Source organism: Heterodontus francisci, chromosome 28, assembly GCF_036365525.1.
Source record: "Heterodontus francisci isolate sHetFra1 chromosome 28, sHetFra1.hap1, whole genome shotgun sequence".
In the NCBI taxonomy this organism is placed as follows: Eukaryota; Metazoa; Chordata; class Chondrichthyes; order Heterodontiformes; family Heterodontidae; genus Heterodontus; species Heterodontus francisci.
In genome coordinates, this window is record NC_090398.1 from 11,084,024 (window position 1) to 11,110,127 (window position 26,104).

Below are 26,104 nucleotides of genomic sequence, written 5' to 3' on the forward strand. Positions count from 1 at the left end.
AAAAAAAATGATGGAAATATTCCACTATTCAGGCAGCATCTGTGGAAGGTGAAGCCGATCTCTCCTCGTATGCACTCTATCAACTCGCCTCAGGATCGCGTATGCTACAACAAGATAAAGCCTGGATGTACCTGATTCAGCCCTGGTGTTTGATCAACTTTTATTATCGGGAGCCGTTTTATTACCGCGTCTTTGTCAATTTGAAATGTTTGTAATGTGTTAATGACTTCATGTTTCACTGTGCCCTTGGAAGCATCTTCTTCCTTGGTAAAGACAGATGCCAAAGTATTCATAATAGCGATAATATCGCTCGGAGACTTTGGGATGGCCTTAAACTTAGGTGTCAGTGTCTTTTCACTTCTCTTATTTGCTCTTTCAGTCGCTCTCTCAAGGATGTATAAACAGCCGGAAAGTTGAATTGTTACGTTGAGTGAGACAGACCGACGAAAGATATAAGGTGAAAGTGCGTCTATTTGGACGACTGGAGATTATTTGCGGAATGAAAAGTGTGGGAGGCAGTGAATGCATGTGTGTGAGAGTAAAATGCGAGAAGCCTGTGCAGAAGATGGATCGTGTTGCACTGTTAGTTCTCAGCCACTGAAGGGCGCAGTGCGGGTTGAGTGCCTGAGCCTGGATAGCTCAGTCGGTAGAGCATCAGACTTTTAATCTGAGGGTCCAGGGTTCAAGTTCCTGTTCAGGTGCTCTTTGTCTATTGCCTTTATCACAGTGGTGTTTGTGCAGTGTCCTCAAGAATTCCAAGCCATGTACTTTGGCTGTGGAGAGCCAAGACTCTGGCAGCCCTTTTCGTTGCAAGTTTTGTCCATTCTGACCGGCAATTCTTTCAGTTGCAGCAAGACGTCTGCTTTGCTTGATCGCATCGTTTCAATCTTAAACAGGATTGCATCACCTCCGTCATCACTTTTTACCAGTTTTTACATACACAAATAAGGCAGTTGAACATCGTTGTTATTATTCTGATGTGTTGTCACGCACCTGAAACGTTAACTGCATTTTTCTCGCCACACATGCTGCCAGACCTGTTTTGTCTTTTTTGCACTCTCGGTTTTGATTTCAGATTTCCACAATCCTCACTATTTCGCTTTTGTTCTTGTTATCCAGCTTTATTCTTCAAAATTTCCTTGTCAATCATCAGCTTAGGAAATTAAAGCTTAATTCACTTCTCGCGACAAATATCACTCCATTGCCCTTCAAAATCTCTTCGGGAAATGACATGCTTAAGTTGGTTTTGAAATAATAACAGGATTTCCCATGCTTTTCCTGCATTCACAGAGACAAAAAAACTTACAGCACAGGGTGCCGTTCCACTCGTGATACCTGTGACGGTTCTTCGAATATGTGTGCGTCGTCATATATGCCAGCTCTGTTTTCCCTAAACCTTTACGTTCTTCAGGCTGCAGACCAAAGCACTTTGAAGATTACTTATGGTTCAACCTCCACCGTCTTTTCAGACAGTGCACTGTTGATTCCAACAAAATGGGGGCATAAAACTAAGTGTTTCCACAGCTCGCCTCTGATTATTTTGCCAATCAACTTGAATCTGTGCCCATTTCTTTGCTGAAAGCTCTGCCACTGGACAGGTTCTCCTTCTTTAAACTATCAAAAAGCCTCATCATGTAGAATATATCCACTAACGCTCCTTTTATGATCCCCAGCTCGAGGTAGAGCAAGGACAATTTCTATTACAGAAAAAAAAATGATGGAAATATTCCACTATTCAGGCAGCATCTGTGGAAGGTGAAGCCGATCTCTCCTCGTATGCACTCTATCAACTCGCCTCAGGATCGCGTATGCTACAACAAGATAAAGCCTGGATGTACCTGATTCAGCCCTGGTGTTTGATCAACTTTTATTATCGGGAGCCGTTTTATTACCGCGTCTTTGTCAATTTGAAATGTTTGTAATGTGTTAATGACTTCATGTTTCACTGTGCCCTTGGAAGCATCTTCTTCCTTGGTAAAGACAGATGCCAAAGTATTCATAATAGCGATAATATCGCTCGGAGACTTTGGGATGGCCTTAAACTTAGGTGTCAGTGTCTTTTCACTTCTCTTATTTGCTCTTTCAGTCGCTCTCTCAAGGATGTATAAACAGCCGGAAAGTTGAATTGTTACGTTGAGTGAGACAGACCGACGAAAGATATAAGGTGAAAGTGCGTCTATTTGGACGACTGGAGATTATTTGCGGAATGAAAAGTGTGGGAGGCAGTGAATGCATGTGTGTGAGAGTAAAATGCGAGAAGCCTGTGCAGAAGATGGATCGTGTTGCACTGTTAGTTCTCAGCCACTGAAGGGCGCAGTGCGGGTTGAGTGCCTGAGCCTGGATAGCTCAGTCGGTAGAGCATCAGACTTTTAATCTGAGGGTCCAGGGTTCAAGTCCCTGTTCAGGCGCTCTTTGTCTATTGCCTTTATCACAGTGGTGTTTGTGCAGTGTCCTCAAGAATTCCAAGCCATGTACTTTGGATGTGCAGAGCCAAGACTCTGGCAGCCCTTTTCGTTGCAAGTTTTGTCCATTCTGACCGGCAATTCTTTCAGTTGCAGCAAGACGTCTGCTTTGCTTGATCGCATCGTTTCAATCTTAAACAGGATTGCATCACCTCCGTCATCACTTTTTAACAGTTTTTACATACACAAATAAGGCAGTTGAACATCGTTGTTATTATTCTGATGTATTGTCACGCACCTGAAACGTTAACTGCATTTTTCTCGCCACACATGCTGCCAGACCTGCTTTGTCTTTTTTGCACTCTCGGTTTTGATTTCAGATTTCCACAATCCTCACTATTTCGCTTTTGTTCTTGTTATCCAGCTTTATTCTTCAAAATTTCCTTGTCAATCATCAGCTTAGGAAATTAAAGCTTAATTCACTTCTCGCGACAAATATCACTCCATTGCCCTTCAAAATCTCTTCGGGAAATGACATGCTTAAGTTGGTTTTGAAATAATAACAGGATTTCCCATGCTTTTCCTGCATTCACAGAGACAAAAAAACTTACAGCACAGGGTGCCGTTCCACTCGTGATACCTGTGACGGTTCTTCGAATATGTGTGCGTCGTCATATATGCCAGCTCTGTTTTCCCTAAACCTTTACGTTCTTCAGGCTGCAGACCAAAGCACTTTGAAGATTACTTATGGTTCAACCTCCACCGTCTTTTCAGACAGTGCACTGTTGATTCCAACAAAATGGGGGCATAAAACTAAGTGTTTCCACAGCTCGCCTCTGATTATTTTGCCAATCAACTTGAATCTGTGCCCATTTCTTTGCTGAAAGCTCTGCCACTGGACAGGTTCTCCTTCTTTAAACTATCAAAAAGCCTCATCATGTAGAATATATCCACTAACGCTCCTTTTATGATCCCCAGCTCGAGGTAGAGCAAGGACAATTTCTATTACAGAAAAAAAAATGATGGAAATATTCCACTATTCAGGCAGCATCTGTGGAAGGTGAAGCCGATCTCTCCTCGTATGCACTCTATCAACTCGCCTCAGGATCGCGTATGCTACAACAAGATAAAGCCTGGATGTACCTGATTCAGCCCTGGTGTTTGATCAACTTTTATTATCGGGAGCCGTTTTATTACCGCGTCTTTGTCAATTTGAAATGTTTGTAATGTGTTAATGACTTCATGTTTCACTGTGCCCTTGGAAGCATCTTCTTCCTTGGTAAAGACAGATGCCAAAGTATTCATAATAGCGATAATATCGCTCGGAGACTTTGGGATGGCCTTAAACTTAGGTGTCAGTGTCTTTTCACTTCTCTTATTTGCTCTTTCAGTCGCTCTCTCAAGGATGTATAAACAGCCGGAAAGTTGAATTGTTACGTTGAGTGAGACAGACCGACGAAAGATATAAGGTGAAAGTGCGTCTATTTGGACGACTGGAGATTATTTGCGGAATGAAAAGTGTGGGAGGCAGTGAATGCATGTGTGTGAGAGTAAAATGCGAGAAGCCTGTGCAGAAGATGGATCGTGTTGCACTGTTAGTTCTCAGCCACTGAAGGGCGCAGTGCGGGTTGAGTGCCTGAGCCTGGATAGCTCAGTCGGTAGAGCATCAGACTTTTAATCTGAGGGTCCAGGGTTCAAGTTCCTGTTCAGGTGCTCTTTGTCTATTGCCTTTATCACAGTGGTGTTTGTGCAGTGTCCTCAAGAATTCCAAGCCATGTACTTTGGCTGTGGAGAGCCAAGACTCTGGCAGCCCTTTTCGTTGCAAGTTTTGTCCATTCTGACCGGCAATTCTTTCAGTTGCAGCAAGACGTCTGCTTTGCTTGATCGCATCGTTTCAATCTTAAACAGGATTGCATCACCTCCGTCATCACTTTTTACCAGTTTTTACATACACAAATAAGGCAGTTGAACATCGTTGTTATTATTCTGATGTGTTGTCACGCACCTGAAACGTTAACTGCATTTTTCTCGCCACACATGCTGCCAGACCTGTTTTGTCTTTTTTGCACTCTCGGTTTTGATTTCAGATTTCCACAATCCTCACTATTTCGCTTTTGTTCTTGTTATCCAGCTTTATTCTTCAAAATTTCCTTGTCAATCATCAGCTTAGGAAATTAAAGCTTAATTCACTTCTCGCGACAAATATCACTCCATTGCCCTTCAAAATCTCTTCGGGAAATGACATGCTTAAGTTGGTTTTGAAATAATAACAGGATTTCCCATGCTTTTCCTGCATTCACAGAGACAAAAAAACTTACAGCACAGGGTGCCGTTCCACTCGTGATACCTGTGACGGTTCTTCGAATATGTGTGCGTCGTCATATATGCCAGCTCTGTTTTCCCTAAACCTTTACGTTCTTCAGGCTGCAGACCAAAGCACTTTGAAGATTACTTATGGTTCAACCTCCACCGTCTTTTCAGACAGTGCACTGTTGATTCCAACAAAATGGGGGCATAAAACTAAGTGTTTCCACAGCTCGCCTCTGATTATTTTGCCAATCAACTTGAATCTGTGCCCATTTCTTTGCTGAAAGCTCTGCCACTGGACAGGTTCTCCTTCTTTAAACTATCAAAAAGCCTCATCATGTAGAATATATCCACTAACGCTCCTTTTATGATCCCCAGCTCGAGGTAGAGCAAGGACAATTTCTATTACAGAAAAAAAAATGATGGAAATATTCCACTATTCAGGCAGCATCTGTGGAAGGTGAAGCCGATCTCTCCTCGTATGCACTCTATCAACTCCCCTCAGGATCGCGTATGCTACAACAAGATAAAGCCTGGATGTACCTGATTCAGCCCTGGTGTTTGATCAACTTTTATTATCGGGAGCCGTTTTATTACCGCGTCTTTGTCAATTTGAAATGTTTGTAATGTGTTAATGACTTCATGTTTCACTGTGCCCTTGGAAGCATCTTCTTCCTTGGTAAAGACAGATGCCAAAGTATTCATAATAGCGATAATATCGCTCGGAGACTTTGGGATGGCCTTAAACTTAGGTGTCAGTGTCTTTTCACTTCTCTTATTTGCTCTTTCAGTCGCTCTCTCAAGGATGTATAAACAGCCGGAAAGTTGAATTGTTACGTTGAGTGAGACAGACCGACGAAAGATATAAGGTGAAAGTGCGTCTATTTGGACGACTGGAGATTATTTGCGGAATGAAAAGTGTGGGAGGCAGTGAATGCATGTGTGTGAGAGTAAAATGCGAGAAGCCTGTGCAGAAGATGGATCGTGTTGCACTGTTAGTTCTCAGCCACTGAAGGGCGCAGTGCGGGTTGAGTGCCTGAGCCTGGATAGCTCAGTCGGTAGAGCATCAGACTTTTAATCTGAGGGTCCAGGGTTCAAGTCCCTGTTCAGGCGCTCTTTGTCTATTGCCTTTATCACAGTGGTGTTTGTGCAGTGTCCTCAAGAATTCCAAGCCATGTACTTTGGATGTGCAGAGCCAAGACTCTGGCAGCCCTTTTCGTTGCAAGTTTTGTCCATTCTGACCGGCAATTCTTTCAGTTGCAGCAAGACGTCTGCTTTGCTTGATCGCATCGTTTCAATCTTAAACAGGATTGCATCACCTCCGTCATCACTTTTTACCAGTTTTTACATACACAAATAAGGCAGTTGAACATCGTTGTTATTATTCTGATGTATTGTCACGCACCTGAAACGTTAACTGCATTTTTCTCGCCACACATGCTGCCAGACCTGCTTTGTCTTTTTTGCACTCTCGGTTTTGATTTCAGATTTCCACAATCCTCACTATTTCGCTTTTGTTCTTGTTATCCAGCTTTATTCTTCAAAATTTCCTTGTCAATCATCAGCTTAGGAAATTAAAGCTTAATTCACTTCTCGCGACAAATATCACTCCATTGCCCTTCAAAATCTCTTCGGGAAATGACATGCTTAAGTTGGTTTTGAAATAATAACAGGATTTCCCATGCTTTTCCTGCATTCACAGAGACAAAAAAACTTACAGCACAGGGTGCCGTTCCACTCGTGATACCTGTGACGGTTCTTCGAATATGTGTGCGTCGTCATATATGCCAGCTCTGTTTTCCCTAAACCTTTACGTTCTTCAGGCTGCAGACCAAAGCACTTTGAAGATTACTTATGGTTCAACCTCCACCGTCTTTTCAGACAGTGCACTGTTGATTCCAACAAAATGGGGGCATAAAACTAAGTGTTTCCACAGCTCGCCTCTGATTATTTTGCCAATCAACTTGAATCTGTGCCCATTTCTTTGCTGAAAGCTCTGCCACTGGACAGGTTCTCCTTCTTTAAACTATCAAAAAGCCTCATCATGTAGAATATATCCACTAACGCTCCTTTTATGATCCCCAGCTCGAGGTAGAGCAAGGACAATTTCTATTACAGAAAAAAAAATGATGGAAATATTCCACTATTCAGGCAGCATCTGTGGAAGGTGAAGCCGATCTCTCCTCGTATGCACTCTATCAACTCGCCTCAGGATCGCGTATGCTACAACAAGATAAAGCCTGGATGTACCTGATTCAGCCCTGGTGTTTGATCAACTTTTATTATCGGGAGCCGTTTTATTACCGCGTCTTTGTCAATTTGAAATGTTTGTAATGTGTTAATGACTTCATGTTTCACTGTGCCCTTGGAAGCATCTTCTTCCTTGGTAAAGACAGATGCCAAAGTATTCATAATAGCGATAATATCGCTCGGAGACTTTGGGATGGCCTTAAACTTAGGTGTCAGTGTCTTTTCACTTCTCTTATTTGCTCTTTCAGTCGCTCTCTCAAGGATGTATAAACAGCCGGAAAGTTGAATTGTTACGTTGAGTGAGACAGACCGACGAAAGATATAAGGTGAAAGTGCGTCCATTTGGACGACTGGAGATTATTTGCGTAATGAAAAGTGTGGGAGGCAGTGAATGCATGTGTGTGAGAGTAAAATGCGAGAAGCCTGTGCAGAAGATGGATCGTGTTGCACTGTTAGTTCTCAGCCACTGAAGGGCGCAGTGCGGGTTGAGTGCCTGAGCCTGGATAGCTCAGTCGGTAGAGCATCAGACTTTTAATCTGAGGGTCCAGGGTTCAAGTCCCTGTTCAGGTGCTCTTTGTCTATTGCCTTTATCACAGTGGTGTTTGTGCAGTGTCCTCAAGAATTCCAAGCCATGTACTTTGGATGTGGAGAGCCAAGACTCTGGCAGCCCTTTTCGTTGCAAGTTTTGTCCATTCTGACCGGCAATTCTTTCAGTTGCAGCAAGACGTCTGCTTTGCTTGATCGCATCGTTTCAATCTTAAACAGGATTGCATCACCTCCGTCATCACTTTTTACCAGTTTTTACATACACAAATAAGGCAGTTGAACATCGTTGTTATTATTCTGATGTATTGTCACGCACCTGAAACGTTAACTGCATTTTTCTCGCCACACATGCTGCCAGACCTGCTTTGTCTTTTTTGCACTCTCGGTTTTGATTTCAGATTTCCACAATCCTCACTATTTCGCTTTTGTTCTTGTTATCCAGCTTTATTCTTCAAAATTTCCTTGTCAATCATCAGCTAAGGAAATTAAAGCTTAATTCACTTCTCGCGACAAATATCACTCCATTGCCCTTCAAAATCTCTTCGGGAAATGACATGCTTAAGTTGGTTTTGAAATAATAACAGGATTTCCCATGCTTTTCCTGCATTCACAGAGACAAAAAAACTTACAGCACAGGGTGCCGTTCCACTCGTGATACCTGTGACGGTTCTTCGAATATGTGTGCGTCGTCATATATGCCAGCTCTGTTTTCCCTAAACCTTTACGTTCTTCAGGCTGCAGACCAAAGCACTTTGAAGATTACTTATGGTTCAACCTCCACCGTCTTTTCAGACAGTGCACTGTTGATTCCAACAAAATGGGGGCATAAAACTAAGTGTTTCCACAGGTCGCCTCTGATTATTTTGCCAATCAACTTGAATCTGTGCCCATTTCTTTGCTGAAAGCTCTGCCACTGGACAGGTTCTCCTTCTTTAAACTATCAAAAAGCCTCATCATGTAGAATATATCCACTAACGCTCCTTTTATGATCCCCAGCTCGAGGTAGAGCAAGGACAATTTCTATTACAGAAAAAAAAATGATGGAAATATTCCACTATTCAGGCAGCATCTGTGGAAGGTGAAGCCGATCTCTCCTCGTATGCACTCTATCAACTCCCCTCAGGATCGCGTATGCTACAACAAGATAAAGCCTGGATGTACCTGATTCAGCCCTGGTGTTTGATCAACTTTTATTATCGGGAGCCGTTTTATTACCGCGTCTTTGTCAATTTGAAATGTTTGTAATGTGTTAATGACTTCATGTTTCACTGTGCCCTTGGAAGCATCTTCTTCCTTGGTAAAGACAGATGCCAAAGTATTCATAATAGCGATAATATCGCTCGGAGACTTTGGGATGGCCTTAAACTTAGGTGTCAGTGTCTTTTCACTTCTCTTATTTGCTCTTTCAGTCGCTCTCTCAAGGATGTATAAACAGCCGGAAAGTTGAATTGTTACGTTGAGTGAGACAGACCGACGAAAGATATAAGGTGAAAGTGCGTCTATTTGGACGACTGGAGATTATTTGCGGAATGAAAAGTGTGGGAGGCAGTGAATGCATGTGTGTGAGAGTAAAATGCGAGAAGCCTGTGCAGAAGATGGATCGTGTTGCACTGTTAGTTCTCAGCCACTGAAGGGCGCAGTGCGGGTTGAGTGCCTGAGCCTGGATAGCTCAGTCGGTAGCGCATCAGACTTTTAATCTGAGGGTCCAGGGTTCAAGTCCCTGTTCAGGTGCTCTTTGTCTATTGCCTTTATCACAGTGGTGTTTGTGCAGTGTCCTCAAGAATTCCAAGCCATGTACTTTGGCTGTGGAGAGCCAAGACTCTGGCAGCCCTTTTCGTTGCAAGTTTTGTCCATTCTGACCGGCAATTCTTTCAGTTGCAGCAAGACGTCTGCTTTGCTTGATCGCATCGTTTCAATCTTAAACAGGATTGCATCACCTCCGTCATCACTTTTTACCAGTTTTTACATACACAAATAAGGCAGTTGAACATCGTTGTTATTATTCTGATGTGTTGTCACGCACCTGAAACGTTAACTGCATTTTTCTCGCCACACATGCTGCCAGACCTGCTTTGTCTTTTTTGCACTCTTGGTTTTGATTTCAGATTTCCACAATCCTCACTATTTCGCTTTTGTTCTTGTTATCCAGCTTTATTCTTCAAAATTTCCTTGTCAATCATCAGCTTAGGAAATTAAAGCTTAATTCACTTCTCGCGACAAATATCACTCCATTGCCCTTCAAAATCTCTTCGGGAAATGACACGCTTAAATTGGTTTTGAAATAATAACAGGATTTCCCATGCTTTTCCTGCATTCACAGAGACAAAAAAACTTACAGCACAGGGTGCCGTTCCACTCGTGATACCTGTGACGGTTCTTCGAATATGTGTGCGTCGTCATATATGCCAGCTCTGTTTTCCCTAAACCTTTACGTTCTTCAGGCTGCAGACCAAAGCACTTTGAAGATTACTTATGGTTCAACCTCCACCGTCTTTTCAGACAGTGCACTGTTGATTCCAACAAAATGGGGGCATAAAACTAAGTGTTTCCACAGCTCGCCTCTGATTATTTTGCCAATCAACTTGAATCTGTGCCCATTTCTTTGCTGAAAGCTCTGCCACTGGACAGGTTCTCCTTCTTTAAACTATCAAAAAGCCTCATCATGTAGAATATATCCACTAACGCTCCTTTTATGATGCCCAGCTCGAGGTAGAGCAAGGACAATTTCTATTACAGAAAAAAAAATGATGGAAATATTCCACTATTCAGGCAGCATCTGTGGAAGGTGAAGCCAATCTCTCCTCGTATGCACTCTATCAACTCCCCTCAGGATCGCGTATGCTACAACAAGATAAAGCCTGGATGTACCTGATTCAGCCCTGGTGTTTGATCAACTTTTATTATCGGGAGCCGTTTTATTACCGCGTCTTTGTCAATTTGAAATGTTTGTAATGTGTTAATGACTTCATGTTTCACTGTGCCCTTGGAAGCATCTTCTTCCTTGGTAAAGACAGATGCCAAAGTATTCATAATAGCGATAATATCGCTCGGAGACTTTGGGATGGCCTTAAACTTAGGTGTCAGTGTCTTTTCACTTCTCTTATTTGCTCTTTCAGTCGCTCTCTCAAGGATGTATAAACAGCCGGAAAGTTGAATTGTTACGTTGAGTGAGACAGACCGACGAAAGATATAAGGTGAAAGTGCGTCTATTTGGACGACTGGAGATTATTTGCGGAATGAAAAGTGTGGGAGGCAGTGAATGCATGTGTGTGAGAGTAAAATGCGAGAAGCCTGTGCAGAAGATGGATCGTGTTGCACTGTTAGTTCTCAGCCACTGAAGGGCGCAGTGCGGGTTGAGTGCCTGAGCCTGGATAGCTCAGTCGGTAGAGCATCAGACTTTTAATCTGAGGGTCCAGGGTTCAAGTCCCTGTTCAGGTGCTCTTTGTCTATTGCCTTTATCACAGTGGTGTTTGTGCAGTGTCCTCAAGAATTCCAAGCCATGTACTTTGGCTGTGGAGAGCCAAGACTCTGGCAGCCCTTTTCATTGCAAGTTTTGTCCATTCTGACCGGCAATTCTTTCAGTTGCAGCAAGACGTCTGCTTTGCTTGATCGCATCGTTTCAATCTTAAACAGGATTGCATCACCTCCGTCATCACTTTTTACCAGTTTTTACATACACAAATAAGGCAGTTGAACATCGTTGTTATTATTCTGATGTATTGTCACGCACCTGAAACGTTAACTGCATTTTTCTCGCCACACATGCTGCCAGACCTGCTTTGTCTTTTTTGCACTCTCGGTTTTGATTTCAGATTTCCACAATCCTCACTATTTCGCTTTTGTTCTTGTTATCCAGCTTTATTCTTCAAAATTTCCTTGTCAATCATCAGCTTAGGAAATTAAAGCTTAATTCACTTCTCGCGACAAATATCACTCCATTGCCCTTCAAAATCTCTTCGGGAAATGACATGCTTAAGTTGGTTTTGAAATAATAACAGGATTTCCCATGCTTTTCCTGCATTCACAGAGACAAAAAAACTTACAGCACAGGGTGCCGTTCCACTCGTGATACCTGTGACGGTTCTTCGAATACGTGTGCGTCGTCATATATGCCAGCTCTGTTTTCCCTAAACCTTTACGTTCTTCAGGCTGCAGACCAAAGCACTTTGAAGATTACTTATGGTTCAACCTCCACCGTCTTTTCAGACAGTGCACTGTTGATTCCAACAAAATGGGGGCATAAAACTAAGTGTTTCCACAGCTCGCCTCTGATTATTTTGCCAATCAACTTGAATCTGTGCCCATTTCTTTGCTGAAAGCTCTGCCACTGGACAGGTTCTCCTTCTTTAAACTATCAAAAAGCCTCATCATGTAGAATATATCCACTAACGCTCCTTTTATGATGCCCAGCTCGAGGTAGAGCAAGGACAATTTCTATTACAGAAAAGAAAATGATGGAAATATTCCACTATTCAGGCAGCATCTGTGGAAGGTGAAGCCAATCTCTCCTCGTATGCACTCTATCAACTCCCCTCAGGATCGCGTATGCTACAACAAGATAAAGCCTGGATGTACCTGATTCAGCCCTGGTGTTTGATCAACTTTTATTATCGGGAGCCGTTTTATTACCGCGTCTTTGTCAATTTGAAATGTTTGTAATGTGTTAATGACTTCATGTTTCACTGTGCCCTTGGAAGCATCTTCTTCCTTGGTAAAGACAGATGCCAAAGTATTCATAATAGCGATAATATCGCTCGGAGACTTTGGGATGGCCTTAAACTTAGGTGTCAGTGTCTTTTCACTTCTCTTATTTGCTCTTTCAGTCGCTCTCTCAAGGATGTATAAACAGCCGGAAAGTTGAATTGTTACGTTGAGTGAGACAGACCGACGAAAGATATAAGGTGAAAGTGCGTCTATTTGGACGACTGGAGATTATTTGCGGAATGAAAAGTGTGGGAGGCAGTGAATGCATGTGTGTGAGAGTAAAATGCGAGAAGCCTGTGCAGAAGATGGATCGTGTTGCACTGTTAGTTCTCAGCCACTGAAGGGCGCAGTGCGGGTTGAGTGCCTGAGCCTGGATAGCTCAGTCGGTAGAGCATCAGACTTTTAATCTGAGGGTCCAGGGTTCAAGTCCCTATTCAGGCGCTCTTTGTCTATTGCCTTTATCACAGTGGTGTTTGTGCAGTGTCCTCAAGAATTCCAAGCCATGTACTTTGGATGTGGAGAGCCAAGACTCTGGCAGCCCTTTTCGTTGCAAGTTTTGTCCATTCTGACCGGCAATTCTTTCAGTTGCAGCAAGACGTCTGCTTTGCTTGATCGCATCGTTTCAATCTTAAACAGGATTGCATCACCTCCGTCATCACTTTTTACCAGTTTTTACATACACAAATAAGGCAGTTGAACATCGTTGTTATTATTCTGATGTATTGTCACGCACCTGAAACGTTAACTGCATTTTTCTCGCCACACATGCTGCCAGACCTGCTTTGTCTTTTTTGCACTCTCGGTTTTGATTTCAGATTTCCACAATCCTCACTATTTCGCTTTTGTTCTTGTTATCCAGCTTTATTCTTCAAAATTTCCTTGTCAATCATCAGCTTAGGAAATTAAAGCTTAATTCACTTCTCGCGACAAATATCACTCCATTGCCCTTCAAAATCTCTTCGGGAAATGACATGCTTAAGTTGGTTTTGAAATAATAACAGGATTTCCCATGCTTTTCCTGCATTCACAGAGACAAAAAAACTTACAGCACAGGGTGCCGTTCCACTCGTGATACCTGTGACGGTTCTTCGAATATGTGTGCGTCGTCATATATGCCAGCTCTGTTTTCCCTAAACCTTTACGTTCTTCAGGCTGCAGACCAAAGCACTTTGAAGATTACTTATGGTTCAACCTCCACCGTCTTTTCAGACAGTGCACTGTTGATTCCAACAAAATGGGGGCATAAAACTAAGTGTTTCCACAGCTCGCCTCTGATTATTTTGCCAATCAACTTGAATCTGTGCCCATTTCTTTGCTGAAAGCTCTGCCACTGGACAGGTTCTCCTTCTTTAAACTATCAAAAAGCCTCATCATGTAGAATATATCCACTAACGCTCCTTTTATGATCCCCAGCTCGAGGTAGAGCAAGGACAATTTCTATTACAGAAAAAAAAATGATGGAAATATTCCACTATTCAGGCAGCATCTGTGGAAGGTGAAGCCGATCTCTCCTCGTATGCACTCTATCAACTCGCCTCAGGATCGCGTATGCTACAACAAGATAAAGCCTGGATGTACCTGATTCAGCCCTGGTGTTTGATCAACTTTTATTATCGGGAGCCGTTTTATTACCGCGTCTTTGTCAATTTGAAATGTTTGTAATGTGTTAATGACTTCATGTTTCACTGTGCCCTTGGAAGCATCTTCTTCCTTGGTAAAGACAGATGCCAAAGTATTCATAATAGCGATAATATCGCTCGGAGACTTTGGGATGGCCTTAAACTTAGGTGTCAGTGTCTTTTCACTTCTCTTATTTGCTCTTTCAGTCGCTCTCTCAAGGATGTATAAACAGCCGGAAAGTTGAATTGTTACGTTGAGTGAGACAGACCGACGAAAGATATAAGGTGAAAGTGCGTCTATTTGGACGACTGGAGATTATTTGCGGAATGAAAAGTGTGGGAGGCAGTGAATGCATGTGTGTGAGAGTAAAATGCGAGAAGCCTGTGCAGAAGATGGATCGTGTTGCACTGTTAGTTCTCAGCCACTGAAGGGCGCAGTGCGGGTTGAGTGCCTGAGCCTGGATAGCTCAGTCGGTAGAGCATCAGACTTTTAATCTGAGGGTCCAGGGTTCAAGTCCCTGTTCAGGCGCTCTTTGTCTATTGCCTTTATCACAGTGGTGTTTGTGCAGTGTCCTCAAGAATTCCAAGCCATGTTCTTTGGATGTGGAGAGCCAAGACTCTGGCAGCCCTTTTCGTTGCAAGTTTTGTCCATTCTGACCGGCAATTCTTTCAGTTGCAGCAAGACGTCTGCTTTGCTTGATCGCATCGTTTCAATCTTAAACAGGATTGCATCACCTCCGTCATCACTTTTTACCAGTTTTTACATACACAAATAAGGCAGTTGAACATCGTTGTTATTATTCTGATGTATTGTCACGCACCTGAAACGTTAACTGCATTTTTCTCGCCACACATGCTGCCAGACCTGCTTTGTCTTTTTTGCACTCTCGGTTTTGATTTCATATTTCCACAATCCTCACTATTTCGCTTTTGTTCATGTTATCCAGCTTTATTCTTCAAAATTTCCTTGTCAATCATCAGCTTAGGAAATTAAAGCTTAATTCACTTCTCGCGACAAATATCACTCCATTGCCCTTCAAAATCTCTTCGGGAAATGACATGCTTAAGTTGGTTTTGAAATAATAACAGGATTTCCCATGCTTTTCCTGCATTCACAGAGACAAAAAAACTTACAGCACAGGGTGCCGTTCCACTCGTGATACCTGTGACGGTTCTTCGAATATGTGTGCGTCGTCATATATGCCAGCTCTGTTTTCCCAAAACCTTTACGTTCTTCAGGCTGCAGACCAAAGCACTTTGAAGATTACTTATGGTTCAACCTCCACCGTCATTTCAGACAGTGCACTGCAGATTCCAACAAAATGGGGGCATAAAACTAAGTGTTTCCACAGGTCGCCTCTGATTATTTTGCCAATCAACTTGAATCTGTGCCCATTTCTTTGCTGAAAGCTCTGCCACTGGACAGGTTCTCCTTCTTTAAACTATCAAAAAGCCTCATCATGTAGAATATATCCACTAACGCTCCTTTTATGATCCCCAGCTCGAGGTAGAGCAAGGACAATTTCTATTACAGAAAAGAAAATGATGGAAATATTCCACTATTCAGGCAGCATCTGTGGAAGGTGAAGCCGATCTCTCCTCGTATGCACTCTATCAACTCGCCTCAGGATCGCGTATGCTACAACAAGATAAAGCCTGGATGTACCTGATTCAGCCCTGGTGTTTGATCAACTTTTATTATCGGGAGCCGTTTTATTACCGCGTCTTTGTCAATTTGAAATGTTTGTAATGTGTTAATGACTTCATGTTTCACTGTGCCCTTGGAAGCATCTTCTTCCTTGGTAAAGACAGATGCCAAAGTATTCATAATAGCGATAATATCGCTCGGAGACTTTGGGATGGCCTTAAACTTAGGTGTCAGTGTCTTTTCACTTCTCTTATTTGCTCTTTCAGTCGCTCTCTCAAGGATGTATAAACAGCCGGAAAGTTGAATTGTTACGTTGAGTGAGACAGACCGACGAAAGATATAAGGTGAAAGTGCGTCTATTTGGACGACTGGAGATTATTTGCGGAATGAAAAGTGTGGGAGGCAGTGAATGCATGTGTGTGAGAGTAAAATGCGAGAAGCCTGTGCAGAAGATGGATCGTGTTGCACTGTTAGTTCTCAGCCACTGAAGGGCGCAGTGCGGGTTGAGTGCCTGAGCCTGGATAGCTCAGTCGGTAGAGCATCAGACTTTTAATCTGAGGGTCCAGGGTTCAAGTCCCTGTTCAGGCGCTCTTTGTCTATTGCCTTTATCACAGTGGTGTTTGTGCAGTGTCCTCAAGAATTCCAAGCCATGTTCTTTGGATGTGGAGAGCCAAGACTCTGGCAGCCCTTTTCGTTGCAAGTTTTGTCCATTCTGACCGGCAATTCTTTCAGTTGCAGCAAGACGTCTGCTTTGCTTGATCGCATCGTTTCAATCTTAAACAGGATTGCATCACCTCCGTCATCACTTTTTACCAGTTTTTACATACACAAATAAGGCAGTTGAACATCGTTGTTATTATTCTGATGTATTGTCACGCACCTGAAACGTTAACTGCATTTTTCTCGCCACACATGCTGCCAGACCTGCTTTGTCTTTTTTGCACTCTCGGTTTTGATTTCAGATTTCCACAATCCTCACTATTTCGCTTTTGTTCATGTTATCCAGCTTTATTCTTCAAAATTTCCTTGTCAATCATCAGCTTAGGAAATTAAAGCTTAATTCACTTCTCGCGACAAATATCACTCCATTGCCCTTCAAAATCTCTTCGGGAAATGACATGCTTAAGTTGGTTTTGAAATAATAACAGGATTTCCCATGCTTTTCCTGCATTCACAGAGACAAAAAAACTTACAGCACAGGGTGCCGTTCCACTCGTGATACCTGTGACGGTTCTTCGAATATGTGTGCGTCGTCATATATGCCAGCTCTGTTTTCCCAAAACCTTTACGTTCTTCAGGCTGCAGACCAAAGCACTTTGAAGATTACTTATGGTTCAACCTCCACCGTCATTTCAGACAGTGCACTGCAGATTCCAACAAAATGGGGGCATAAAACTAAGTGTTTCCACAGGTCGCCTCTGATTATTTTGCCAATCAACTTGAATCTGTGCCCATTTCTTTGCTGAAAGCTCTGCCACTGGACAGGTTCTCCTTCTTTAAACTATCAAAAAGCCTCATCATGTAGAATATATCCACTAACGCTCCTTTTATGATCCCCAGCTCGAGGTAGAGCAAGGACAATTTCTATTACAGAAAAGAAAATGATGGAAATATTCCACTATTCAGGCAGCATCTGTGGAAGGTGAAGCCGATCTCTCCTCGTATGCACTCTATCAACTCGCCTCAGGATCGCGTATGCTACAACAAGATAAAGCCTGGATGTACCTGATTCAGCCCTGGTGTTTGATCAACTTTTATTATCGGGAGCCGTTTTATTACCGCGTCTTTGTCAATTTGAAATGTTTGTAATGTGTTAATGACTTCATGTTTCACTGTGCCCTTGGAAGCATCTTCTTCCTTGGTAAAGACAGATGCCAAAGTATTCATAATAGCGATAATATCGCTCGGAGACTTTGGGATGGCCTTAAACTTAGGTGTCAGTGTCTTTTCACTTCTCTTATTTGCTCTTTCAGTCGCTCTCTCAAGGATGTATAAACAGCCGGAAAGTTGAATTGTTACGTTGAGTGAGACAGACCGACGAAAGATATAAGGTGAAAGTGCGTCTATTTGGACGACTGGAGATTATTTGCGGAATGAAAAGTGTGGGAGGCAGTGAATGCATGTGTGTGAGAGTAAAATGCGAGAAGCCTGTGCAGAAGATGGATCGTGTTGCACTGTTAGTTCTCAGCCACTGAAGGGCGCAGTGCGGGTTGAGTGCCTGAGCCTGGATAGCTCAGTCGGTAGAGCATCAGACTTTTAATCTGAGGGTCCAGGGTTCAAGTCCCTGTTCAGGCGCTCTTTGTCTATTGCCTTTATCACAGTGGTGTTTGTGCAGTGTCCTCAAGAATTCCAAGCCATGTACTTTGGATGTGGAGAGCCAAGACTCTGGCAGCCCTTTTCGTTGCAAGTTTTGTCCATTCGTCCATCCTCAGATTAAAAGTCTGATGCTCTACTGTCTATCCATCTTCTGCACTAGCTTCTCGCATTTTACTCTCACACACATGCATTCACTGCCTCCCACACTTTTCATTACGCAAATAATCTCCAGTCGTCCAAATGGACGCACTTTCACCTTATATCTTTCGTCGGTCTGTCTCACTCAACGTAACAATTCAACTTTCCGGCTGTTTATACATCCTTGAGAGAGCGACTGAAAGAGCAAATAAGAGAAGTGAAAAGACACTGACACCTAAGTTTAAGGCCATCCCAAAGTCTCCGAGCGATATTATCGCTATTATCAATACTTTGGCATCTGTCTTTACCAAGGAAGAAGATGCTTCCAAGGGCACAGTGAAACATGAAGTCATTAACACATTGCAAACATTTCAAATTGACAAAGACGCGGAAATAAAACGGCTCCCGATAATAAAAGTTGATCAAACACCAGGGCTGAATCAGGTACATCCAGGCTTTATCTTGTTGTAGCATACGCGATCCTGAGGGGAGTTGATAGAGTGCATACGAGGAGAGATCGGCTTCACCTTCCACAGATGCTGCCTGAATAGTGGAATATTTCCATCATTTTCTTTTCTGTAATAGAAATTGTCCTTGCTCTACCTCGAGCTGGGGATCATAAAAGGAGCGTTAGTGGATATATTCTACATGATGAGGCTTTTTGATAGTTTAAAGAAGGAGAACGTGTCCAGTGGCAGAGCTTTCAGCAAAGAAATGGGCACAGATTCAAGTTGATTGGCAAAATAATCAGAGGCGAGCTGTGGAAACAATTAGTTTTATGCCCCCATTTTGTTGGAATCTGCAGTGCACTGTCTGAAATGACGGTGGAGGTTGAACCATAAGTAATCTTCAAAGTGCTTTGGTCTGCAGCCTGAAGAACATAAAGGTTTAGGGAAAACAGAGCTGGCATATATGACGACGCACACATATTCGAAGAACCGTCACAGGTATCACGAGTGGAACGGTACCCTGTGCTGTAAGTTTTTTTGTCTCTGTGAATGCAGGAAAAGCATGGGAAATCCTGTTATTATTTCAAAACCAACTTAAGCATATCATTTCCCGAAGAGATTTTGAAGGGCAATGGAGTGATATTTGTCGCGTGAAGTGAATTAAACTTTAATTTGCTAAGCTGATGATTGAGAAGGAAATTTTGAAGAATAAAGCTGGATAACAAGAACAAAAGCGAAATAGTGAGGATTGTGGAAATCTGAAATCAAAACCGAGAGTGCCAAAAAGACAAAGCAGGTCTGGCAGCATGTGTGGCGAGAAAAATAGAGTTAACGTTTCAGGTGCGTGACAATACATCAGAATAATAACAACGATGTTCAACTGCCTTATTTGTGTATGTAAAAACTGTTAAAAAGTGATGACGGAGGTGATGCAATCCTGTTTAAGATTGAAATGATGCGATCAAGCAAAGCAGACGTCTTGCTGCAACTGAAAGAATTGCCGGTCAGAATGGACAAAACTTGCAACGAAAAGGGCTGCCAGAGTCTTGGCTCTGCACAGCCAAAGTACATGGCTTTGAATTCTTGAGGACACTGCACAAACACCACTGTGATAAAGGCATTAGACAAAGAGCACCTGAACAAGAACTTGAACCCTGGACCCTCAGATTAAAAGTCTGATGCTTTACCAACTGAGCTATCCTGGCTCAGGCCCTCAACCCGCACTGCGCCCTTCAGTGGCTGAGAACTAACAGTGCAACACGATCCATCTTCTGCACTAGCTTCTCGCATTTTACTCTCACACACATGCATTCACTGCCTCCCACACTTTTCATTACGCAAATAATCTCCAGTCGTCCAAATGGACGCACTTTCACCTTATATCTTTCGTCGGTCTGTCTCACTCAACGTAACAATTCAACTTTCCGGCTGTTTATACATCCTTGAGAGAGCGACTGAAAGAGCAAATAAGAGAAGTGAAAAGACACTGACACCTAAGTTTAAGGCCATCCCAAAGTCTCCGAGCGATATTATCGCTATTATGAATACTTTGGCATCTGTCTTTACCAAGGAAGAAGATGCTTCCAAGGGCACAGTGAAACATGAAGTCATTAACACATTACAAACATTTCAAATTGACAAAGACGCGGTAATAAAACGGCTCCCGATAATAAAAGTTGATCAAACACCAGGGCTGAATCAGGTACATCCAGGCTTTATCTTGTTGTAGCATACGCGATCCTGAGGGGAGTTGATAGAGTGCATACGAGGAGAGATCGGCTTCACCTTCCACAGATGCTGCCTGAATAGTGGAATATTTCCATCATTTTCTTTTCTGTAATAGAAATTGTCCTTGCTCTACCTCGAGCTGGGGATCATAAAAGGAGTGTTAGTGGATATATTCTACATGATGAGGCTTTTTGATAGTTTAAAGAAGGAGAACCTGTCCAGTGGCAGAGCTTTCAGCAAAGAAATGGGCACAGATTCAAGTTGATTGGCAAAATAATCAGAGGCGACCTGTGGAAACACTTAGTTTTATGCCCCCATTTTGTTGGAATCTGCAGTGCACTGTCTGAAATGACGGTGGAGGTTGAACCATAAGTAATCTTCAAAGTGCTTTGGTCTGCAGCCTGAAGAACGTAAAGGTTTAGGGAAAACAGAGCTGGCATATATGACGACGCACACGTATTCGAAGAACCGTCACAGGTATCACGAGTGGAACGGCACCCTGTGCTGTAAGTTTTTTTGTCTCTGTGAATGCAGGAAAAGCATGGGAAATCCTGTTATTATTTCAAAACCAACTTAAGCATGTCATTTCCCGAAGAGATTTTGAAGGGCAATGGAGTGATATTTGTCGCGTGAAGTGAATTAAACTTTAATTTGCTAAGCTGATGATTGATAAGGAAATTTTGAAGAATAAAGCTGGATAACAAGAACAAAAGCGAAATAGTGAGGATTGTGGAAATCTGAAATCAAAACCGAGAGTGCAAAAAAGACAAAGCAGGTCTGGCAGCATGTGTGGCGAGAAAAATAGAGTTAACGTTTCAGGTGCATGACAATACATCAGAATAATAACAACGATGTTCAACTGCCTTATTTGTGTATGTAAAAACTGTTAAAAAGTGATGACGGAGGTGATGCAATCCTGTTTAAGATTAAAACGATGCGATCAAGCAAAGCAGACGTCTTGCTGCAACTGAAAGAATTGCCGGTCAGAATGGACAAAACTTGCAACGAAAAGGGCTGCCAGAGTCTTGGCTCCCCACAGCCAAAGTACATGGCTTTTAATTCTTGAGGACACTGCACAAACACCACTGTGATAAAGGCACAAGACAAAGAGCGCCTGAACAGGGACTTGAACCCTGGACCCTCAGATTAAAAGTCTGATGCTCTACCGACTGAGCTATCCAGGCTCAGACACTCAACCCGCACTGCGCCCTTCAGTGGCTGAGAACTAACAGTGCAACACGATCCATCTTCTGCACTAGCTTCTCGCATTTTACTCTCACACACATGCATTCACTGCCTCCCACACTTTTCATTACGCAAATAATCTCCAGTCGTCCAAATGGACGCACTTTCACCTTATATCTTTCGTCGGTCTGTCTCACTCAACGTAACAATTCAACTTTCCGGCTGTTTATACATCCTTGAGAGAGCGACTGAAAGAGCAAATAAGAGAAGTGAAAAGACACTGACACCTAAGTTTAAGGCCATCCCAAAGTCTCCGAGCGATATTATCGCTATTATCAATACTTTGGCATCTGTCTTTACCAAGGAAGAAGATGCTTCCAAGGGCACAGTGAAACATGAAGTCATTAACACATTGCAAACATTTCAAATTGACAAAGACGCGGAAATAAAACGGCTCCCGATAATAAAAGTTGATCAAACACCAGGGCTGAATCAGGTACATCCAGGCTTTATCTTGTTGTAGCATACGCGATCCTGAGGGGAGTTGATAGAGTGCATACGAGGAGAGATCGGCTTCACCTTCCACAGATGCTGCCTGAATAGTGGAATATTTCCATCATTTTCTTTTCTGTAATAGAAATTGTCCTTGCTCTACCTCGAGCTGGGGATCATAAAAGGAGCGTTAGTGGATATATTCTACATGATGAGGCTTTTTGATAGTTTAAAGAAGGAGAACCTGTCCAGTGGCAGAGCTTTCAGCAAAGAAATGGGCACAGATTCAAGTTGATTGGCAAAATAATCAGAGGCGACCTGTGGAAACACTTAGTTTTATGCCCCCATTTTGTTGGAATCTGCAGTGCACTGTCTGAAATGACGGTGGAGGTTGAACAATAAGTAATCTTCAAAGTGCTTTGGTCTGCAGCCTGAAGAACGTAAAGGTTTATGGAAAACAGAGCTGGCATATTTGACGACGCACACATATTCGAAGAACCGTCACAGGTATCACGAGTGGAACGGCACACTGTGCTGTAAGTTTTTTTGTCTCTGTGAATGCAGGAAAAGCATGGGAAATCCTGTTATTATTTCAAAACCAATTTAAGCATGTCATTTCCCAAAGAGATTTTGAAAGGCAATGGAGTGATATTTGTCGCATGAAGTGAATTAAACTTTAATTTGCTAAGCTGATGATTGATAAGGAAATTTTGAAGAATAAAGCTGGATAACAAGAACAAAAGCGAAATAGTGAGGATTGTGGAAATCTGAAATCAAAACCGAGAGTGCAAAAAAGACAAAGCAGGTCTGGCAGCATGTGTGGCGAGAAAAATAGAGTTAACGTTTCAGGTGCGTGACAATACATCAGAATAATAACAACGATGTTCAACTGCCTTATTTGTGTATGTAAAAACTGGTAAAAAGTGATGACGGAGGTGATGCAATCCAGTTTAAGATTGAAACAATGCGATCATGCAAAGCAGACGTCTTGCTGCAACTGAAAGAATTGCCGCTCAGAATGGACATAACTTGCAACGAAAAGGGCTGCCAGAGTCTTGGCTCTCCACAGCCAAAGTACATGGCTTTGAATTCTTGAGGACACTGCACAAACACCACTGTGATAAAGGCAATAGACAAAGAGTGCTTGAACAAGGACTTGAACCCTGGACCCTCAGATTAAAAGTCTGATGTTCTACCTACTGAGCTATCCAGGCTCAGACACTGCTCCCACACTGCGCCCTTCAGTGGCTGAGAACTAACAGTGCAACACGATCCATCTTCTGCACTAGCTTCTCGCATTTTACTCTCACACCCATGCATTCACTGCCTCCCACACTTTTCATTACGCAAATAATCTCCAGTCGTCCAAATGGACGCACTTTCACCTTATATCTTTCGTCGGTCTGTCTCACTCAACGTAACAATTCAACTTTCCGGCTGTTTATACATCCTTGAGAGAGCGACTGAAAGAGCAAATAAGAGAAGTGAAAAGACACTGACACCTAAGTTTAAGGCCATCCCAAAGTCTCCGAGCGATATTATCGCTATTATGAATACTTTGGCATCTGTCTTTACCAAGGAAGAAGATGCTTCCAAGGGCACAGTGAAACATGAAGTCATTAACACATTACAAACATTTCAAATTGACAAAGACGCGGTAATAGAACGGCTCCCGATAATAAAAGTTGATCAAACACCAGGGCTGAATCAGGTACATCCAGGCTTAATCTTGTTGTAGCATACGCGATCCTGAGGGGAGTTGATAGAGTGGATACGAGGAGAGATCGGCTTCACCTTCCACAGATGCTGCCTGAATAGTGGAATATTTCCATCATTTTCTTTTCTGTAATAGAAATTGTCCTTGCTCTACCTCGAGCTGGGGATCATAAAAGGAGCGTTAGTGGATATATTCTACATGATGAGGCTTTTTGATAGTTTAAAGAAGGAGAACCTGTCCAGTGGCAGAGCTTTCAGCAAAGAAATGGGCACAGATTCAAGTTGATTGGCAAAATAATCAGAGGCGAGCTGTAGAAACACTTAGTTTTATGCCCCCATTTTGTTGGAATCTGCAGTGCACTGTCTGAAATGACGGTGGAGGTTGAACCATAAGTAATCTTCAAAGTGCTTTGGTCTGCAGCCTGAAGAACGTAAAGGTTTAGGGAAAACAGAGCTGGTATATATGACGACGCACACGTATTCGAAGAACCGTCACAGGTATCAAGCGTGGAACGGCACCCTGTGCTGTAAGTTTTTTTGTCTCTGTGAATGCAGGAAAAGCATGGAAAATCCTGTTATTATTTCAAAACCAACTTAAGCATGTCATTTCCCGAAGAGATTTTGAAGGGCAATGGAGTGATATTTGTCGCGTGAAGTGAATTAAACTTTAATTTGCTAAGCTGATGATTGATAAGGAAATTTTGAAGAATAAAGCTGGATAACAAGAACAAAAGCGAAATAGTGAGGATTGTGGAAATCTGAAATCAAAACCGAGAGTGCAAAAAAGACAAAGCAGGTCTGGCAGCATGTGTGGCGAGAAAAATAGAGTTAACGTTTCAGGTGCGTGACAATACATCAGAATAATAACAACGATGTTCAACTGCCTTATTTGTGTATGTAAAAACTGGTAAAAAGTGATGATGGAGGTGATGCAATCCTGTTTAAGATTGAAACAATGCGATCATGCAAAGCAGACGTCTTGCTGCAACTGAAAGAATTGCCGGTCAGAATGGACAAAACTTGCAACGAAAAGGGCTGCCAGAGTCTTGGCTCCCCACAGCCAAAGTACATGGTTTTTAATTCTTGAGGACACTGCACAAACACCACTGTGATAAAGGCACAAGACAAAGAGCGCCTGAACAGGGACTTGAACCCTGGACCCTCAGATTAAAAGTCTGATGCTCTACCGACTGAGCTATCCAGGCTCAGACACTCAACCCGCACTGCGCCCTTCAGTGGCTGAGAACTAACAGTGCAACACGATCCATCTTCTGCACTAGCTTCTCGCATTTTACTCTCACACACATGCATTCACTGCCTCCCACACTTTTCATTACGCAAATAATCTCCAGTCGTCCAAATGGACGCACTTTCACCTTATATCTTTCGTCGGTCTGTCTCACTCAACGTAACAATTCAACTTTCCGGCTGTTTATACATCCTTGAGAGAGCGACTGAAAGAGCAAATAAGAGAAGTGAAAAGACACTGACACCTAAGTTTAAGGCCATCCCAAAGTCTCCGAGCGATATTATCGCTATTATCAATACTTTGGCATCTGTCTTTACCAAGGAAGAAGATGCTTCCAAGGGCACAGTGAAACATGAAGTCATTAACACATTGCAAACATTTCAAATTGACAAAGACGCGGAAATAAAACGGCTCCCGATAATAAAAGTTGATCAAACACCAGGGCTGAATCAGGTACATCCAGGCTTTATCTTGTTGTAGCATACGCGATCCTGAGGGGAGTTGATAGAGTGCATACGAGGAGAGATCGGCTTCACCTTCCACAGATGCTGCCTGAATAGTGGAATATTTCCATCATTTTCTTTTCTGTAATAGAAATTGTCCTTGCTCTACCTCGAGCTGGGGATCATAAAAGGAGCGTTAGTGGATATATTCTACATGATGAGGCTTTTTGATAGTTTAAAGAAGGAGAACCTGTCCAGTGGCAGAGCTTTCAGCAAAGAAATGGGCACAGATTCAAGTTGATTGGCAAAATAATCAGAGGCGACCTGTGGAAACACTTAGTTTTATGCCCCCATTTTGTTGGAATCTGCAGTGCACTGTCTGAAATGACGGTGGAGGTTGAACCATAAGTAATCTTCAAAGTGCTTTGGTCTGCAGCCTGAAGAACGTAAAGGTTTATGGAAAACAGAGCTGGCATATTTGACGACGCACACATATTCGAAGAACCGTCACAGGTATCACGAGTGGAACGGCACCCTGTGCTGTAAGTTTTTTTGTCTCTGTGAATGCAGGAAAAGCATGGGAAATCCTGTTATTATTTCAAAACCAATTTAAGCATGTCATTTCCCAAAGAGATTTTGAAAGGCAATGGAGTGATATTTGTCGCATGAAGTGAATTAAACTTTAATTTGCTAAGCTGATGATTGATAAGGAAATTTTGAAGAATAAAGCTGGATAACAAGAACAAAAGCGAAATAGTGAGGATTGTGGAAATCTGAAATCAAAACCGAGAGTGCAAAAAAGACAAAGCAGGTCTGGCAGCATGTGTGGCGAGAAAAATAGAGTTAACGTTTCAGGTGCGTGACAATACATCAGAATAATAACAACGATGTTCAACTGCCTTATTTGTGTAT

General features: G+C 42.6%; 15 non-coding genes across 15 annotated transcripts; 11 read left to right on the forward strand and 4 right to left on the reverse strand.

Annotated features, from left to right (window-relative positions):
- Nucleotides 1-628: 628 nt before the first annotated feature.
- On the forward strand, nucleotides 629-701 carry trnak-uuu (transfer RNA lysine (anticodon UUU)). The gene has a single exon. It is a non-coding gene; the product is annotated as a tRNA-Lys (tRNA).
- Nucleotides 702-2,335: 1,634 nt separating this feature from the next.
- On the forward strand, nucleotides 2,336-2,408 carry trnak-uuu (transfer RNA lysine (anticodon UUU)). The gene has a single exon. It is a non-coding gene; the product is annotated as a tRNA-Lys (tRNA).
- A 1,634-nt stretch (nucleotides 2,409-4,042) lies between these two features.
- Nucleotides 4,043-4,115, forward strand: trnak-uuu (transfer RNA lysine (anticodon UUU)). The gene has a single exon. It is a non-coding gene; the product is annotated as a tRNA-Lys (tRNA).
- Nucleotides 4,116-5,749: 1,634 nt separating this feature from the next.
- trnak-uuu (transfer RNA lysine (anticodon UUU)) lies at nucleotides 5,750-5,822 on the forward strand. Its single transcript has one exon. It is a non-coding gene; the product is annotated as a tRNA-Lys (tRNA).
- A 1,634-nt stretch (nucleotides 5,823-7,456) lies between these two features.
- On the forward strand, nucleotides 7,457-7,529 carry trnak-uuu (transfer RNA lysine (anticodon UUU)). Its single transcript has one exon. It is a non-coding gene; the product is annotated as a tRNA-Lys (tRNA).
- Nucleotides 7,530-9,163: 1,634 nt separating this feature from the next.
- Nucleotides 9,164-9,236, forward strand: trnak-uuu (transfer RNA lysine (anticodon UUU)). Its single transcript has one exon. It is a non-coding gene; the product is annotated as a tRNA-Lys (tRNA).
- A 1,634-nt stretch (nucleotides 9,237-10,870) lies between these two features.
- Nucleotides 10,871-10,943, forward strand: trnak-uuu (transfer RNA lysine (anticodon UUU)). Its single transcript has one exon. It is a non-coding gene; the product is annotated as a tRNA-Lys (tRNA).
- Nucleotides 10,944-12,577: 1,634 nt separating this feature from the next.
- On the forward strand, nucleotides 12,578-12,650 carry trnak-uuu (transfer RNA lysine (anticodon UUU)). Its single transcript has one exon. It is a non-coding gene; the product is annotated as a tRNA-Lys (tRNA).
- A 1,634-nt stretch (nucleotides 12,651-14,284) lies between these two features.
- Nucleotides 14,285-14,357, forward strand: trnak-uuu (transfer RNA lysine (anticodon UUU)). Its single transcript has one exon. It is a non-coding gene; the product is annotated as a tRNA-Lys (tRNA).
- A 1,634-nt stretch (nucleotides 14,358-15,991) lies between these two features.
- Nucleotides 15,992-16,064, forward strand: trnak-uuu (transfer RNA lysine (anticodon UUU)). The gene has a single exon. It is a non-coding gene; the product is annotated as a tRNA-Lys (tRNA).
- Nucleotides 16,065-17,698: 1,634 nt separating this feature from the next.
- trnak-uuu (transfer RNA lysine (anticodon UUU)) lies at nucleotides 17,699-17,771 on the forward strand. The gene has a single exon. It is a non-coding gene; the product is annotated as a tRNA-Lys (tRNA).
- A 1,740-nt stretch (nucleotides 17,772-19,511) lies between these two features.
- On the reverse strand, nucleotides 19,512-19,584 carry trnak-uuu (transfer RNA lysine (anticodon UUU)). Its single transcript has one exon. It is a non-coding gene; the product is annotated as a tRNA-Lys (tRNA).
- Nucleotides 19,585-21,218: 1,634 nt separating this feature from the next.
- trnak-uuu (transfer RNA lysine (anticodon UUU)) lies at nucleotides 21,219-21,291 on the reverse strand. Its single transcript has one exon. It is a non-coding gene; the product is annotated as a tRNA-Lys (tRNA).
- A 1,634-nt stretch (nucleotides 21,292-22,925) lies between these two features.
- On the reverse strand, nucleotides 22,926-22,998 carry trnak-uuu (transfer RNA lysine (anticodon UUU)). Its single transcript has one exon. It is a non-coding gene; the product is annotated as a tRNA-Lys (tRNA).
- Nucleotides 22,999-24,632: 1,634 nt separating this feature from the next.
- Nucleotides 24,633-24,705, reverse strand: trnak-uuu (transfer RNA lysine (anticodon UUU)). The gene has a single exon. It is a non-coding gene; the product is annotated as a tRNA-Lys (tRNA).
- Nucleotides 24,706-26,104: the final 1,399 nt, after the last annotated feature.